General features: G+C 41.7%; 1 protein-coding gene across 1 annotated transcript in view; it reads right to left on the reverse strand.

Moving 5' to 3' along the window:
- Positions 1–18,956, reverse strand: part of nr5a2 (nuclear receptor subfamily 5, group A, member 2) — an 85,907-nt gene that overhangs the window by 49,449 nt on the left and 17,502 nt on the right. The window lies entirely within an intron of this gene.

The raw sequence follows: 18,956 nt of genomic DNA on the forward strand, positions 1-18,956 counted from the left end.
CCCCTCCTCACTTCCCCAAACCAGCTCTTGTTTATCATGGCGTACAGTTCATGTGGGCCTCGATCTTACGGCTGCAGGGTGATAAGAATGCTGGGAAAATGAGCAGGTGGCATGTGGCATCGCTAGTCGAGGGGGAGCTGGTGAGAGGAGAGGAATGATAATACCAGAGATAATATAGTGAGCAACTAGCTTCAGTAAAACTCACTTTGTCAGCCAGCAGACAAGATTAGAGCCACAACAAGTTCTTTAGCTTTACACCTGTTGGTTACGTGCTGTTTTCACTATGTAGCTGACTTTAAAGGACTGCTGATGCACTCAAACTGCTAATCAACATGATCAGCAAATGATCAGAAAACCGTTCATTTCCTTTAGAGGCAAGAAGCCAGAGAAACTCAATTGCGGAGAAACAAACAAATAAGCAAAGACTTCTTATTCTCCTATATGAATGTGATGTCATTTCATAAATCAATAAAATCTGTTTCAGTATCAAATAAAGTGCCAGGTATAAGAAAAATAAATAAGGAAATCACAGTGAGTTTTTTTTCTTTCTTCCACAATCTACTCAAAATTTTTGAGGAAACAGTTTAAATGAGAATACAGTCAACTCTTCTGGCCCATCAAATAATATTTTGTCATACAACATACCCTCTCTGTATTGCTTTTTGGAACAATCTCTCCAAAAAAAAAGAGATTTCTTTAAACTTTAAAACTTTTCGTTATTTGTAGCATGAAATTTTCATGTAATGGTTGTTGACCAGAAAGGAGACAATTCAAAATATTAGTGGATGTGTTGTTTAAAAGATGAAATACAGCCTCTTCTTATTATGTATTTTACTGACTTTCATAAATTCAGATAGAGGGACCCCTAATAAGATTTTAAGAAAATATATTCTGTATTATTCCAGACATTTTTACGATTATACTGACACTGAGGAAAAGCTAAGCCATTACCTCAATTCAGAAGTCAGATTAGTCTCTTAAATTAGTATGATTCAGACTGACTGTACGCTACTGTAACATGAACCTTTAACAAAAATCAGAAACAAAACGTTAGGCACCCAGAGATACATTAATGCTTATCACTTTAGGGAACAATAATCTTGCAGACTTAACATAAGCTTGGGAGTCATAACTCCCTGTGATTTCTAGTGTGAATGTATGCTATTTATCTTTGCATGTGACAGTATATGTGTATCATTGCGTGCATGCTCATCAGCATCTCATGTCACTGACACCTGTTTGTTGGTTGCATGTAGCTCTAATCTGACATATCAGGTAGTGTAGAATGCCTGTGGGTTTATCTCCGACTGAGCGCACAGAAACTCTAGACTATTATTATGTCCCTGAACAGCTATAGAGATGCCACAGACCATCTGCAAGCTCAGAAAATATCACCATTGTCACAAGAAGGCCTTGTGTATGCCGACAAGTTTTTCCAACTTTTCAAAGAGTCTTTTTGTGAAATAAAAGAACGTATTTTGCTTCTAAAGCTCACTTTAGAAATCTCTACATGTACTATCCATTTAGCAATATTTTGAGCACAACACTGCAGTCTCAACAACAATTACTGACTCCAGATACAATCATTCCTTCCACAGAAGACATTTCAGTGTACAATTACTAGAAAGGTGTAGCAATTGTGTCTTTGACAAAAAAAACGTGCATGTAGTCAAAGTTTTAATCTATTTTCTGTCTACAGCCTATTTTTTTTTAGAAAGTGTGAGGCAAGTTGTTCTGAGTGAGTCTGCGTGTTGATGCTTATGAACCCCCTTAGACTGAGAGCAGACACCTCTTTGTGAGAGTGAATGAATGCTGTCTTGTGTGTGTGTCAGAAAGAATGCTAGTGTGTGTCCACGTGTGCCCACATCTGATCGATACTGCCGCGGCACTGAGATTGATCAGTTCCCACGGTGACTGCATTAACAGACATGGGAGGCTGACCTTTGACCCTGAGAACACTCTGCTTTCGATTGGCCATGCTCTCTCTCTCTCTCTCTCTCTCTCTCCCCATCTTCAAATCTTCTCATCCGTCTACACATCCTAACACTCTTCTTCATGTCCCAGGCTTGTGGTAGAAAGCTCTGATTGGACATGCCCTCTTTTTCTGCTTGCCCCCTTATCCGTCCTTTCATCCTATGCTGCATCCTTTTGTCCAGAGCCTTGTCAAGACTAGAGGAAACAAGATGTGGGCCTAATAGGGTCTTCCTGCTCTGCTTGGGCCTCATATTACAGATACAGGAAATGTAGTAACTGGTAGTAAGCCAGTGTAGCAATGTGTGTGCTTAACAAATATGTAAATAGATAATGAATAAATAACAAAGATGCAGAAGATACAACAGCTGCTGCAGCTACAAATAATGTATCACAGCACGTAAGGTTAAGTTGTTAGGTAAGCACACAAACACACACACACACACACACACACACACACACACACACACACACACATACACACATCTGTGAGAATCCACAAAAAGAAGCACTACATTCATGAGGAAAAACAAAGTATCTCTGTGGGTCTGTGTGTTGCAGTGGGAAGAACATCTTGTTTTCTCAAGGTCGCTGACGATGGCAACAAACCCTCTGCTCCGTCTGATATTAGCACAGAGATTTGAGGGTGAACCAAGCACGCCCAAACTTTCCTATTCCGTTTTTACTTGATGCATAAGCATATGAAAGATAGAAAAATCAATAAGGCAAGAGAACGGACCAGAGAGAGGCCAGGCATGAATTTCAATTGATATCTTTTCATGCATGCAATGTTTATTGTTGTCTGCCACGGCTGGTCTGTTTACTAGATATGTACAGAATCAGAACTTCCAGGGTAACGTCTGACAGCTTTTAATAATGATCATATATGAAATGTGCAAGAAGGTGCATCTCAATCCAGGTGGTCTAAGGAAAAGTGAGTTGAGATCAACTCACAGGTGACTCACGGGTGAGGCAAACCATGAAAGAGAACTCCAGAAAACAAAATGAGGTTATGAGAAAGAAATGTATGTACTGTTGCCTCATTTATGAAGAAAGTTAATCCATGAGTGGATGGCTTAGAGGAAAGGAATTTTTTTTTTGAGCGATTGTTTTCAGGATACCTCAGAAGTGGACTACCTACCCCCCACCACATACACACACACACACACACACACACCAATGAAATCTCTGGGCTTAGAGCTAAGAAGCTATCAACTAATTATCAAAAACACAGAGAGGCCCTAATCAATTATTCACATGAACATTAGACCGCTAATACACATGCAGCCCAGGGAATGGCATCTCCCAAAAGTAACCCTTCCTCCTCCTTCCTTTACCCCAACACGCACACAAATATGCACACACTGATGCAATCATGTCAAGACCTGGATACTTACACACAGACAAATGCTTGACAGTAACATCTATACCTGCACACTTCCACACACTTTCACATGCAGCCTCATTTTCCCTTTCCTTCCCGCCACTCCACTCTCCTCTTTGCAGACAGAGAAAATGCATGCCATCCAAATGTAAAATGAGTTGTGCAAGTGGACTGTCTATAAGGTTCCTGACTGGGAGGTGCTGATCATAGAAACCCCTATTGATCTTTCAACACCCCCTCCAACAGACTCCCCATGCACACACAAACACACACACACACACACACACACACACACACACACACACAGAGCTTAATCTACCAGGCGATTCCTGGGCATTAAGCCCCAGCCATTGAATTTTCATGCCGTGCAATCATTATTTGAGTTAATGCTGCAATTTATGACTTGGTGTTTGTGTGCTGAGTGTGAAAGGCAGGTGGAGGAGATGCAATATAAGGAGGTAAGGAGGTGAGTGTGCATGTGTGCTGATTCCTCTGTGTGTGTGTGTGTGTTGGTTGAAAGTGGGGTTTTCATTCACTTCATTATACGGTCATGACTGTCAGATGTGAGTGAGAGGGGGGATTTATGTACATATGTACATGTGTGTGAGTGTGATTGTACAGTTGTGTGTGTGTGTGTGTGTGTGTGTGTGACTTTCATTGACAGACAGTGGGAAATGACCTCATAATCCTTGTCTGGCTGTCTGTCCTTTAAGAGGAAGCAAAGACAAGAAGGAGAGGAGACAAAGAGGACAGGCTAAAGGCTTCCCACTTTTGTATTATTTAGAACAGGCGAGACAGTCTCTCTCTCACACACACCCACACACACACACATATACCCACAGACACACATATATGCAATATACCTTAACGCAGCTTAGACGACTAAAGCTGTTTTAAAATGCAGAGACTGAGGCAGTGGTGCTTTCTGTCTGAGAAGGCGGGAGACACAGAGTCCCATTAGCGTTTGACGCGCTGGGATGGGTGTCCTTTTTTTTTTTCTCTTTCTGATGGGGGGTGCTTTTAGAGCAGACAGCTGTGAATCCACATCCAAATGTGGCACAGCTCCAGAGATCACTTGGATCACAGCCCTTGATGCACAAATTAAATATCTGAATTAGCTAATTGAGCATTTCCGGAGGTCCTGTGATATGTAAACAGTCGAAGAACAAGGAAGACGAGGCATCAAAACCGCAACGCGGCAGAACAGATGGAGCCCTGCTTCTCCCTGAAGTGCATCTCCAGGCCTCGTCTGACAGAAAGTGCCACGAATGCGTCTGTATTAGGAGAAAGACATCTCTCTATAGTGCTGCTGCGGCAGTGCGAGGCCTAGTGGTGCTGCTGCTGATGGGAAGTGCAGTGCAACATGTGGTGTTTAAAGTATTGGCCAGAGGGAAGGTGAAGCTGCAGCTTGCCACCTGAAATCCTTTCCCTTTTTTTGGTTTTTGTTCAGCATCTCTGGTTCGTTTCTAGAAGTTTAACGGTGTTGTCGACACCCTTCTCAGCAAGTCGCCTTTCAGCAAATTTGGTTTATTGCTCGTCATTGTTTCAGCTTGCTTGAAAAGCCTCTTTTCATCCCCTACTGAGCAGGCGCAATCCTAAAGGAACGCACAACTGTAATGCCTATTATTAGTGCCGTGCCTTTATTTCACATGTATGGAATCATTTATCTGTGACTCGTGCCAGGTTCGCAGTTATGGTGCTTTGGGAGAAATGGAGATTGAGAGGTGAAGAGGGAATGGTGTGAGAGTAATAAAAAGTCCTGAATAAGGAGCCCAAGAGCAAAATTAAAACCAGCAAGGAAAGGAACGCTCAAAGTAGGGATAGGGAACAGGTGTCTTTGTCCTACTTTGCCGGCGGGGCTGAAGCAATTTTCTCGGCTGGGTCGTTGTTTGGCGTGCGGCCCCCAATGAAATTTCTCACTTGCTCGTCGTCACAACACAACCACAAAGTCTAGTGTTACTCCTGTGAACTGCATGCATCAGTCGTCGCTGTGCAAATTCAATCACCCGCCTTTCCAGTTGAATATAAATACCCCTTCCACTCAAGTGTAAAACTAGAAGGCAAGCTGTCGACTGTTCCACCACTGTCTTGTCTATTGTCTCCCGGACCCTCGACCCCCTCCCAAGCTTCCCCACTCCCTGTCCAGAATAGACAAGCCGTAAATAAGCATCAAAAATAGACATTGGGGGACAACTGTTGACAGCCCGGTGACGAAAGCGGCAGACACAGGCGCAACCTCTAGGCAGGCTGGATTACACGCAGATAATTGAGGCCACGCAACACTGGAACATAAGAAGCTGAGGGCTCTTTGTGGGGTCTTTTTTTTTAATTTATTTGAAAAGCCAGTTGAAGCATTGTTTCAGGGTGCAGTTTGGGGAACCAAATCTTTGCCTGAAGGCAAAGGCTGTTCAGTGTCCCTTAAGTTATGCAAGATTTGGCCTATAAACTGTCCATTTTTGATTATCTGACATTTTTCTGATTTGAATACAATTTTTAATGTTTAATATATATTACCTTATATGTTTAATGAAGTCATTGTTTCTTTTTCTTACTAAACAATGTTGAATCTAAACCTTGCTTGCCATTGTTGCCCAGTGATATTTTAGTGACATCTTTTTTTTGTCAGTGGTATTATTCAAACTGAGGTATTTAGAATGGGGCTTCTAAAATGTCTGTTATTTTAGAAAGAAAATAGTAGGATTTTATAATATAATTATATATATATATATATATATATATATATATATATATAATATTGCTGGTCCAACCCTTCATTAGGAAGCCCTTTTTGCAACCACTTGGCTTTCATTTCTTTCTGAATTGTCTCTATGAAGACAAAATGCAGGAAGGCTTAAAGAGGAAGATAAATTAGCTGACAGGTTTGCATAGTTTTGTGTGGTGAGTTTAGTTTAGGGGCTGAGGGTCGGCGTAAGGCTGCAGCAGCCACACCTCGGCCCCTCTGACCTCCAAGAAACCCTATACCCAGGAGCTATTTAGAAGCAAAATGCTGGCACTTCTGTCTGTATATTTACCACCCGTCTGACAACATATCGGCACTCTCAGCCACTGAGCTCGCCCGCTGATAACAATACTTTTTATGAGGATCACTTCTAATTTGTCCTTTGTTGCTGCATACTATGAGCACCACTTTTCGGGCTTGCAGAGTCTCTGATGGGAGGCACTTTGGAAAGGTTCCTGTATAAACTGTAGACTTAACACGGCTCATAACTATGAGTATGGCAGAGAGGGGAGGGAGAAAGTTGCTTTGTACTTTGGTGGAGTGTGTAAAGTGTTTGCACGCAGTTGATTTGTTAGCAGCCTGGCCAACTAAATCCCCATATCCACTTTGTTTACCCATTTTCTTTGTCTCTCATTCCCATTTCCTCTCCAGCCCATTCTCTGCCTTTCAATTTTCAATCTCTCTCTCTCTCTCTCTCTCTCTCTCTCTCTCTCTCTCTCTCTCTCTCTCTCTTACTGCTAATTTGACTGACTGTTGCCAACTTGCGAAACAACAACCATGATAGTTTGGGGCCGCTGAGGCTAACAGCACAGCCTAGTCACCTGCGTCACCGTCTTAACAAGCAGCATGACCTGCCAATAAAAAAGGCTTTTACCCTGATCGTCCTCAAACAAGACTTAAACACAACCTGCTCTTTCTCCTGCCGAATGCCCAAAGTGCTCGCAAATTCGAATCAGTCAGTGTTAACTTGCTTGAAAATGAAAAACTACAGAAGAGGTGGAGGCAATTTTTTTGTTTTCTTTGCTACTTCATCAGCGGTGGTTTTGAAGGGGAGGCTGAGTTGGAGAAAGGCAGCAATAGATAAAGGTTAAAAAAAAAAAACACATCTCTTCTATGGATTTAGTGGGGTGGTGCAGACATTTGACCCATGCAACAAATCCATCTGTCAACCGTTACATGTCTTGTCAGTGTCCAAGTGTGCTACCTGCTCTCACATGGTAAGTGAGAATTTCAGTTAAGCGTTCAAACAGTGAAAAAATTCCTTGAGTGAGGATGAAGAAGAAGGGGGAAACGTTGTTGAGGACAGTTGAGTCTATCATTGCTGGGAGCTCTGTAAACTTGTACTTCATGACAGCCCTTTCATCCCTCATCAAAGAAACAAGTAGATGAGCAGACTTTGCGCATGCTAAAACCTCCCAACCCCCGTTGTCTCCTTATAGCTGCCGCTCCTCTGGGACAGGCGACTTTAAATCTTCCCTTTTAACAAGTTTCCTGTTCTTCCTTCCGGCTTCCTGCAGTCCCATGGGCTCTGACCTACGGGACCATTCCAGTATTTGGGGAGGCTGTGGCTTAAAGCTTAGTCTAAAACTATCAGGGGATGTGAGGAGGACATCGGAAAACTTGATTTTCGTCAGATCAGTGGTCACCTGTAGTCAAGCAGCCAAAGCATGGCAGATGCTTTTAGAAAACGCTGACTTTGGCTATGCCACGCAATTAATACTGGCGCCTCAAGAGCTTCACACTGAACACATGTCTGCAATCGCTATCTTGTCATGTTGCAACCATTAAAATCATAATCTTCTTAAACACCAGTGTCCGTCTGAGACACGTTTCACCTGCAGGACCCAGGGGAGCAGTGCCACATGCTTTCAGTGCCTTCAACAGAAGGAACATATTCAGTAGCTTCAACCTGTGGCCTTCCAGGTACAGACCAGCCTCTGTTGTGTCTGATTTATGCTCTTTTTTTAACCCAGGCACACCGTCTTTAAAAGCAATCCCAAAATCGACTTTTTCCATTTGGTATTGAAAAGAAAAATCAGGGGGGGCGGTTTACAGTATTTATGAAAAAGAGAGACTGATGTCTTGCGCAATGGTCAATAATTTATGAATGAAAAGAGGCCTTTGTGAAACCCCCCACCCTCTCCCTCCACCCATAGCCCCCTCCCCAAACTCCTGCTCCTTCCCAGTGCTACTGATCAAACAGATATTGTTACCACTAAAATAGCAACTTAAAAAAACACACAGGCGGCCATAAGACCTGTGTGCAGCTTGGGAGAAAGACTGACAGCAGAAGGGAGGGGTTGAGTAAGGCTAGTAGAATGAACAGAAGAAAGAAAGAAAGAAAGAAAGAGAAAGAAAGAAAGAAAGAAAGAAAGAAAGAAAGAAAGAAAGAAAGAAAAGCTAAATTGAGTGAAAATTCTCTTGACTACAACAACAACAAAAAATGCAACACAACTGTGTTGGGCAGACAATACTGTAAGTGTATTTGTGCATGTGTGTGTTGGTTTGGTGGGGGGGGCGTGTCATCTATCACTGGACAAATGCTGGGCCGTGGGGGGTGTTGGTGGAAGCAGGGGTGAGGGTGGTTGAGTTGGGGGGGGTTTGTCGGCCAGAATGGTGCTGCTCCTCAAATGAAATAATATATCTTTGAAAGCCTACGCCCTGCGCCAGGCCCCGGGCCCATATATCAAGCCCAAGAGCGTCTGGTGGATCCGCTCCAGGCCCATTAACCTTCCACCTGTTCCCCCCTTAAACCCCCACCACACTCCCCCAACCTACCGGTCCTCTTTTCACCCCCCCAACACCCTCCGCTGTTGTCCTTCACCATGCCCCCTCTCCTCCTCCTCCTCCTCCCTCTTGCCCTTGGTCGTTGCCTCTAGTAGCCCCATGTTCATCTTCCCATTTAACCCCCGCCCCACCTTCCTCTCTTCCTCATTTCCCTCTTTCTATCCTTCTCTGGCTGTCCTTCATTATCTCCTTCTCACATTCTTTCTCTCTCTCTCTCTCTCTCTTTCTATTGCTCTTCATCTCTCACGGTCAACTCTTTTTTTCACCCTCCCTCTTCCCTGCAGTATCACTCTGTCTCTAACTCCATCTCTGACTCCGTCCTCTCAGTCTCATATGATCACTTTCTCGCTCATAATCGTTCACTCTTTCTCTTTCTCTCCCCGTCACTCAGTTTCCGACTTATGTCAGTCTTTGCTCTTCTCTCATTCTGTAACTCATTTAAACTCCCTGTCTCCTTTATCACACCCCTCGTTCTCTCCCTGTCCTTCTCTACACCTTCTTTCTTCGCAACTAAGGTAAAGCAAGTATGCTATGGTGTGTGTGTGTGTGTGTGTGTGTGTGTGTGTGTGTGTGTGTGTGTGTGTGTGTGTGTGTGTGTGTGTGTGTGTGTGTGTGTGTTGAGGGGGTGCCGCACAGCCTGCCGAATAATTCAAATGCAATGGACCAGGGACACAGTTACAAATCTCTGCCAACTGCGTGCGGCCGCCAGCCCCATCACGCTTGCAGTTTGTCAGGATTGGGGTGTCAGGAGGGGAGGTTGTTGCGGGGGGGATTGTTGACCTCTATGACAAGACAGACATTGCAGCCTGAGGCTCTGAATCTATGTGTGTGTGTGTGTGTGTGTGTGTTTGTGTGTGTGTGTAAGGTGGTATAGATATACCCGTCCCAGGGTTCACAGATCACGCCTAAAACGGCTTATTAATTTCCACTCAGTTATGGGGTGCGAAGAAAAAAAGAAAAGGTGCAATCAGCAGCAAAGCAGGACAGGAGCAATATACCCCACCTCTCTCCAGCACACACTTGCACACACACTTGGTTGCACCTTGAAAATTAAACTGATCCTGGAAAGGTCATAGAAAAAAACGTGTGTGTGTATAAAGAGGATAACTAAGACTTTAGAGAAACACCCTCCAGTCTGAACTCGGGGGGCGGGTGGTGTAAGTATAATTTCACCAAAGTAAATTCATGTAATATTTATGGATGTAGATAGAGGGGAGGTGAGGAGGGGGTAAAATTATGCAGCCGAGCAGAGTGGGGTGCATCAGAGGACCTTACATTATTCACTCAGGTAAATCTATAAGTGGAGAATATTCAGGTGTGAGATGTGAACATCAGCCCCCCTCTTGGCCCCACCCCAGGGATCTGTCATACTGCGTGATTGACTGACATGCAGCCGCTTACAGGAGTGGAATAAACTGGTGGAGAGGAGTCAGAGCTGTAAATAATTCTACTGCTTCAAATGCTTTTTTTTTTTAGGTTGTTGTAAGTTTTTATGACCTTTTGAAATTTGAGTTGGAAGAGAATTAATGACCACAACAAAAATGTAAGCAAAAAAAAAACCCCAAACAAACAAACAAAAAAAATGACATTGTATAGTTATCTTTTAATTTGAAAAATTAAAAATAAAAAATTAAAAAATAAGCAGCGAGATCTTTTCATATTTTATTTCAATAAGAAATCAATAGCCTTTAACTAAATGTGTTTTCCAGTTTAAACTTAAAATACATTAAAATGAATATATATATATACACACACACACACACACACACACACACACACACACACAGCACATTGACATTTGCGAGATGGCAAGACACTTCCTACCAAGTCCTACCAAATTATAATTTTTATGATTCTGCATTTTGGATTTTCTCTGACAGGAAATATATTTGACAGCTGAAAGACCATGTGAAGAGAGACAGTGAGACAGAGGTGGGGATGACAGGCAACAAAGGTCCAATGCAATGTTAGCACATTAAACCTTTAGGCCACCACCAGGATGCCCCGAGCCCTACCAAATTAAGGGCATTAATTTGTGATGCCTATCTGTGTAAAAATATCCACAGTAAAAGTTTCCATTTTTAAAATTGAAATGATATATATTTCAGCCTTTGATCTGGTTTAGTGCAAAAATACTGTAATGCCTGTCTTGATCCATGTTTTACATGCATTGCTTCATCCCTTTCCTGCCCTTTTGCCCTTCCTGTTGACTTTGTTTAACTCTCATCTCTCTGTCTTTGCTTTTATCTTCTGTCTCCTCTCCTCTCTTCTCTCACATCACCTTTAATATTTTCTCACCTCCTTCTTTCTCTTTGTTATTCCCTCTCCTTTTCCTTCCCTCTCCTCCGCTCTCTCCACATTCCTCCTCTACTCTTCCCCACTCTCATCTCCCCTCTTTGTTTCACCTCTGTTCTCCTCGCCTGTCCTTTCCTCTCCCCGGCCATCTGTTTATCCAATATGGCCGTCCCATCTCAGCTGGGAGCTTTCCCAGGGAGCAAGACTTCTAATACAGTTCCTCCTCAACTTAATGGCCCTCAGTTCTGCTTTTGCCATTCCCGCTACATGCAGAGAGACAAAACAGAGAAAAAACGAAGGAGACGGAGACGCACAAAACCTGTTTGGATCTCCCCGAAAACCGTCCCTGGATGACTAAAATAAACAGTGAAGCCACATTTCAAAATGTCACGGCTGTTTTCCTCCCCGCTCCACTTTTATCAGGTGGACGGACTAAATACAGGAATAACATTACACAGCATTTGACTCAAGACAGACTCTAAACAACATGTCATCTCTTGTTACTGTGAAGAAAAAACTCAGGAATGAGACGGAGGATGACGCTTTGCCTTCACAGCTGCTTCAACCCTCTTTGAAATGTTGCGATACACGTCTCAAACTGTGCAGATTTGCCTTGGCTCAATTGTTTTTTGAAGCTGTAGTTTAATTTTCATGCAACTGTTCTATTCTAGTCAGGCACAGAATGAAAATGTAGAGGCCCCTGGGCATGAAATCTAGGTGCCCCTCCCACCTGTCCACTACACACACACACACACACACACACACACACACATACACATACATACTGTACTGTGATGTTACTATTACAGGTTTTTGCATGGGCTGAAATCTGTTGGCAACACCTGTAGTTTATACCGGACTTACACACAAAAATTGTGACCTGAATGACAAAACCTGTAGATATCATCTGTCATACAAGATTTACACAATGTATTTGCAGCAATTAATGATGAATGAATTAACTAATTATTTACCAAGTTCAGTATTGTAGAGCCAGGAAGAGTCTGAGTCAGTCTCTGACTGCCAAGTTGAATCGAAGCCCGTCATCCTGTGGTGTGTGCTGTATTTAAGCGTGTACATTTTTTTCCTTCAACTCTTCATCACTTGGACTAGTCTATATTAGTTACACTGAGGGTGTAGAGAACAGCCTAACTTCTTCTACAGCTGCTAAAAGGCCACCATCATTTCCAGTTAGAGAATTGATGAAATGAAAGCAAAGCACTTGGTCTGGGGCACCAGGCCCCCAAATCACTAAATCTGCCCCTGATGAAAAGGAGAGCAGCTGGATGAGAGATGGAGTGATGCATCGTCATATTTAAAAATAATTCCTTAAGTTGGACTAAAAGTGAGACTGAAACAAAGTCTTCTGTTGAAGCCTGAATAAATCACTTTCCACCGCTGAACATTTTACTGTTCAGATGCTGTGGCGCTGAGTGGAAAAAACGCTGTCTGTCTGCCTTTGTCACTGTGCCGCGCTGTCACTCTGCTGCTGCAGTCCTGCAATCTGTGTTTTGACCTCCAACATCATGATCACCAGGTCAGTTCAGCACTATCACCAGATTGTTTTATCTCAGCTGTTTTCTTCATTTGTTTCCTTTTGTGCTACATAGCGCCACTAAGCTTAGTAGACAGAGAGCTGCTTCTTCCCAACTGAGTGTAACTAAACATACAAGCTGTGCACATGCATGTTAGGGCGAAGCCCCGTGTGAGGTCAAAAAGTAAAAACTAGAGTAGATAAGAAAACGATAAATTGTTGGGTTGTTAAACTCCTTGCCTACCCACCAACCGGTCTCCGCTGCTTCGTCTTCATCTGCTTCGGTGTCCGGCTGGTTCTCCACATTACTATCAGGCTCAAAACATACATCCTTCTCGCAGCCACACAACAAAGCAATCATAAAACTTTTGTTGTTATCAAATGATGTAATTTATTCATATTTCAATGCAGATACTAGCATAAAGTTAAGTATTTTTTTAAATTTATTTAATGAAAGAAGAAGCAAAGGCTGGATGCTGCAGTTGGTGGGGTTTCGAGGCCCCCTAGAGGGAGGAGGCCCCCAGGGAAGTGGCCGTATGGGCCCAGTGGTGAATCTGTGCTTGATTCTAGTGTTCCTGCCACATAGCTTAATCTTGCAAATACTGTTCCTATTTTGAGTTGTAATTATTTACAGATTGTTTAACATTTTTTGCTGCATCTGCAGTGCACCTGCAATTTGCTTTTATTAGAGTTTTGTCAGTTGGTTTATATTGCTCAAAATTAAAAAAACGTGTTGTTAGACCTGATTTGTTTACAGTAGGTTGTCATAAACTGCAGAATTTGACAGCCCTCACAAGACTTATTTCTGTGGATAAATGAGCATTCATACACCATGGTGGATACAAAAACAGACATTTTCGCTACTTAAAGTAATCACAGTATCACCAATTTTAGTGTTGGTCCCTCAGAACAGAGAAGCAAAGGTTTGTTTTCTAAGCAAACCATTTGCACTTATTGCAGTTTTAAGATGTGTTGGGTAAAAGATCAAAGCTATAAATTCAGACATGCACCATAATTCAAAAACTAACTGACTAAGTAATCTTAACGTCCATTATGTCTACTTTTGATTGAATAAAGCAAGATCATATCTCCTTTTTGTAGTGAACTGCTACGCGAAAGTGTACATTTGACAAAAGAGTAAGGTTTAAGGGCATACAGACAAAAAGAATGAATGTTTTATGAGAACAATTCTCCCAGAAAACACAGGTAATTGAAGAATATTGACATATGACATGACAGTGTAAAATATATGAAAGTATATGGCTGAAATGTAGAGCCTCAGTACATTAGATTACTTAAAAGTCTTCTCTTATGTGGCAATTTCCGTCACTCCATCAACCTCTGTGTGTTGTGTGTTGACAAGGCACACAAAAGTGCTCCATGTCCCAACACTAGACACACATCCTTTTTATTAAAGGGTGTAGAGAGGAAGGGGGGGGCATGGTGGTGTGGTGAGAAGGGAGTGGGAAGGTAAGATATAAACATATGAATCATCAATAGTCCCGATTGCCCTGCTAAATTCTCCCTCTCATTGTGTTTGTGGTGGGAGTCAGGCCAGCCATCCAAATGCTGGAACAATAGAGGAGAAGGTAGCTGTGGACCAGCATGAGTCACCCTCACACACATAAACACACGTACACAGTGTAAATACACATACAAATATTGAGCACAAACAGGAACATTAGAAGAGGGATTTTTAAGAAGGCTCTGTTAACTGTTTTCACAAAGAAAGCATGACATCCTTTATTTTTTAAATTCTTAATGTTCACCTATTTAAATATTTTCAACCAGTAACTTTCAGTATTTGCTATTCTTTTAAAAAGTTTGAGAATTTACCTCAATTGTGTGCTATTAAAGCATTTGGAACTTTATAATTCCATCTCTTACAAGGACAGTTTAATTTGTTTTCATATTTTCTTGTCTTTTATGCAGCATTTTTTGTAAAATTGTCAATTTACTTTCCTCTTACTTTTATTTCTGTATTTATTTGCTTGTTTATTTGCTTTTCTCAGTGAGATGTTTTTACTAAGCTATTGATTTAAAAGTAACCTCATGTCTCCATGTATAAAAAATGTTTTTTTTTGTTGTTGCGTAAATTAAATAAATAAGCTGCATATATCCCCCTACTCTGAGATGTAAAATACATAAAAATGATTTATCTATGACGTTCAATGCATTTAAAAATCTCAATGAAGTTAAGAAGTGTAATGCCCCATGTCCCTCCCTCAACTATTTCTGCTATAATACCTATATTTCCAGTAATGCTTTCCGCAAGGTAACCCCTACAATTACAATTGCTGTCCTCTGTTTAGTTTTAAATATAAACAACTCTCAAACTCTAGAAACACATTGTTGATTTACCTGTATAAAATCTGTTCTACGAAATCTACTGTAAATACAAAAACTGCTTTTAAAAGCATTTTTTAGAGGATTTTTCCTTTAACATCTAAAGTTTTCTGAGTGGCGGTGGCACCAGAGTGGGCAGAGGGGTTCATAGCAGGACATGGGAGGATGGGACAGGGAGGGGTGGCAGAGTACCAATGTCTCTGAGAGACAAACGCATGTGTTTCCCCCTTAGAACACACTCACATACTGTTTTATACTCTTACACTATCATATGAAATATACAAACTATAAAACATATCCTCACATTTGAAAATACCCCAATAACAGCTTATTAAAAAAATCTATACACTGTCATTTTTTATCATACAAAATATTTCCTGCAACACATACTCATCAATCAGAACAATATAAACTCCCTGAAAATAGCTCTAAAATGAGGTAAAGAATTGTCAGTTTCCCAGAGATATCAGTGTCAGGGGAAACAAGTGACAGTTAAAAACAGCCCTGACTCAATTTAAAAAGAAATAAATCCATAAATTAAACAACTGATTTAAATCTGTGTCTGTAACAGCATTAATATGTTCAAAAACACACTCAAACTGTGATTAAGAACTCACCTCTAGGGCTGAATAGAATTAACAGGCAAGAAACAGAAATAATAGTGCTGGTGGATACATATCTAGACAGACATAAACTCATAGACATTAACACATGCATACACACATGCACCTGTCTTCAGCTCGCTCAACATTTTATTAAAATAACCACAAGTGACCTCTAGAGTGCCAAAACCTCGTCTCGTAACGCCACTTTGTCTCTGATTTCAAAAACAGTGCCCCAGACCTGACTCACTAATTGTCGATGTGTTAAACCAATCAAAACTGGTTGGCGGTAAGAGCCCACCCCAACTTCTCGGATCCAAGGTGTTAGAAATAAATGTCCCTCACGTCATGCCTCATTCCCAGAAAGACGGGGGAAAAGAGAGAGAAAGGTGGCGTGCCACATTGGAAAAGAATGGGGGGAGCTCTTTAGAAGGTACTCCTAATGGCTAAATATTTATGGGTCCCGTGACCGAGGCCAACTTATGGAAACTAAATCTTTAAACACTTTTTTTGGCAGACACCTCGCACACACCCTCCCAGCTTGGCTCTATTACCGGAGAAATTCTTTTGTTCTTACGGAGCTAATAATAGCGAGAGGGGCTGTGCGTTATGTGTGAGCGGTGTCTGTGTCTTGATGTGGATATGTGTGTGTGTGTGAGATGAAAGTATATTTATAGCTTCCTACAGCGCCACACTACTCCTGTGACAAACTTTTAATTCTACTCCGCTTCCTGTCTCTCTGCTCCCAGGCTCGACCTTACATCTAATAGTCAGATCTATATTAGCAATAGATGTCAAAGGTCAGGTGGATTCAAAAATATAATATCTTAAGTGAAAATAGCAATCAAAGGTTAAAACAATGGGGAGCAGGGGGCTTGAATTGCTTGGCATGAAAACTTTTATTAGTTTCTTATCTGTCAGTAATTGTTGCAATTACTATATTAAATTATTAATAATAATAATATTATTAATTATTGGCTTAAGAAATTGTATTAAGACTTAATTTTTTATTAAAAAAAAAAAAAACAGTGAAAGTTCTCTGAGGCCCCTCTCAACCTTCAAGCTTCAAAATGGTTTATGCCACTAAGATTTGTCTCACAACTAGAGCCAAGTGAGCAACTACTGCTGGAATCAAGCATTAACAGTTGTGTCTTTACCCAACAAAGGGAAATTGGGGTTCCAAAAAAGAAAAGAAAGAAAGGTACGGGAAAGAAGGCAAAATGTTTGTCACAAAAAAAAAATCAGTGCATAATAGAGACATGGATCAAAAAAGTAAGGGTGGAGGGTCCCATACAGACTGCTTGTGCATGGGAGCACAGAAATTGATACTACGCCCCTGACTGCAGTAACAAACACATAAAAGCTGCCAACAGAATAGAACAGCAGCACATTTACAAACGCACAGCACAGCACAGCACAGCACAGCACAGCACAGCACAGCACAGCACGGCACAGGACAGTACAGTACAGCACTCTCTGAAATTATAATTAATAAACAAATCCAAGCCATAAAGTTCAGCTGAAAAAAATCCTCAACAAGCTTCTAAAGCAAACAATTTAGGGAGATGTTTAAAACCAAAAGTATACCAAAACAGTACCCAAAATGCCAGAAAAATAAACTAATCTCAGTCTGGCTCACTCACAGTTTGCTTGCTCTCCTCACCATTACCATCACTTTGCTCAGCAGTCTAGTTACTAATGAGAAACAAGCAAGGAAGGAGGATCATGGGTTGTGTGGGAAAAACTGTCAGAGCCACAGCTAGCACATTATTTTTCAATCCCCCTTGCGCTTTAGATGGCTCTTTAAAAACACTGCAAGGGTGGTTCAGTTCAATTATCTCCCTCATTTAAGTGAAATACGCCCCCACCTCCCCGAAACCAAGAGGCCTGTGCAACAGGAGCAGGAGAGGATTTTTTTTAGAGGGGGGTTTTGGAGGAAGAGGTTTCTCCTGCATTGAGCTCAGGTCATTTTCTACCTTTGTAACAGGCGCCCAGCTCAATTACTATTAAGCTCCAGTAATATGGGTAGTCATTAGGCAAACATAATGACATTTCATTCAGCAGCAAATCAGGGAGTGACAAACACAAGTGGGTGAGATAATTGAATTAGTACGAGGGTGTGAGAAATAGAGAGGCTTCATAGTGGAGCAAAAATGATCGTTCAAAGTTAATGGGCAAACCACACACAATTATAAGCTGTGGCCACACCTTATGAGTGTGTGTGTGTGTGTATATGAGTGCAACACGCCAGCTGAATGCAAGTACAGATCTCGAAAATGTCAATAGTGGGGACGTGGCGCGTGCTAAATGTCAACATGTGTTTTTCAAGTACTCTTGTCTGTGTTGTAATTGGCTCTGTTTTTTAATATTACATTTTATTTCATTTGTTATTTTCCCCCTTTGAAAACAAAATAATATCAAATATTTGCTGGGAATTTATTTGCAACAGGCCTGGGCCCATGAATATGCAGCTGAGCCTTTGGCGATGCGGTGTGAAACAAACAGACAAAGGAGTCAGACAACGGGAAGAAAAACAGGTGAAGCGCAGACTAATCAAACGCCTTTCATGTCGCTCCGAACATTAACCTTCATTCAGAGCAAATAAGGCTGCGAGCGCACAAACACACACCACAAACTCTCCCTTGGGCTCTGTGAATAAGCAGGAATTATCACATTTTTTACAGTGAGCCGTTGGTGAATAGTTACTATTGGTCAGTTGGGATCGACTGTGCTAAACACTCACAGAGGACATAGTTTTTTGCCAGGCTAAAATATTGTTGTTATAATAGATCTGGAAGATTGCATATAGGCTACCTTGTGAAAAAACGCTCTTCAAATCCATCACAAACAACTACAGGTTAGCAAAATGTCTTCATTAAACTGATATTAAAAGGGACAAGCAATACACAGATTGTTGCCATTGTGACTCTACCCTCTGTGTGTATTTGGTCAGCTCTCTGAATTTTGGTCGACCAATATGCTAATGACCAATATCTCTTATCATCACACAGTGTGTGCCCACTTAGATCTGAGGAATATTTCAAGGGGAGATGGGCGGTATGCAGTTCACATAAAACCCTTCGACTAGGACCCTGTTAGTATGAAAAGTGCCTGAAGCTCATAGTCAAAGTTTTCACAACCCATAGCCAAAATGTGTCACACACAGGGTAAAAGTGGCTGGCTGCTGAATTTTGATCAGGCAGTGGGACAGACAGCGGTGGCAGCTACAAGCAGACACCCTCCCCACAGCCCTGTGTACTCTGCATTAGTGTTGAGCCAGTGCATAAAAGAGGAAGA

The sequence above is a fragment of the Plectropomus leopardus genome, chromosome 5 (genome assembly GCF_026936395.1).
Source record: "Plectropomus leopardus strain MGB_pleo_1.0 chromosome 5, ASM2693639v1, whole genome shotgun sequence".
In the NCBI taxonomy this organism is placed as follows: Eukaryota; Metazoa; Chordata; class Actinopteri; order Perciformes; family Serranidae; genus Plectropomus; species Plectropomus leopardus.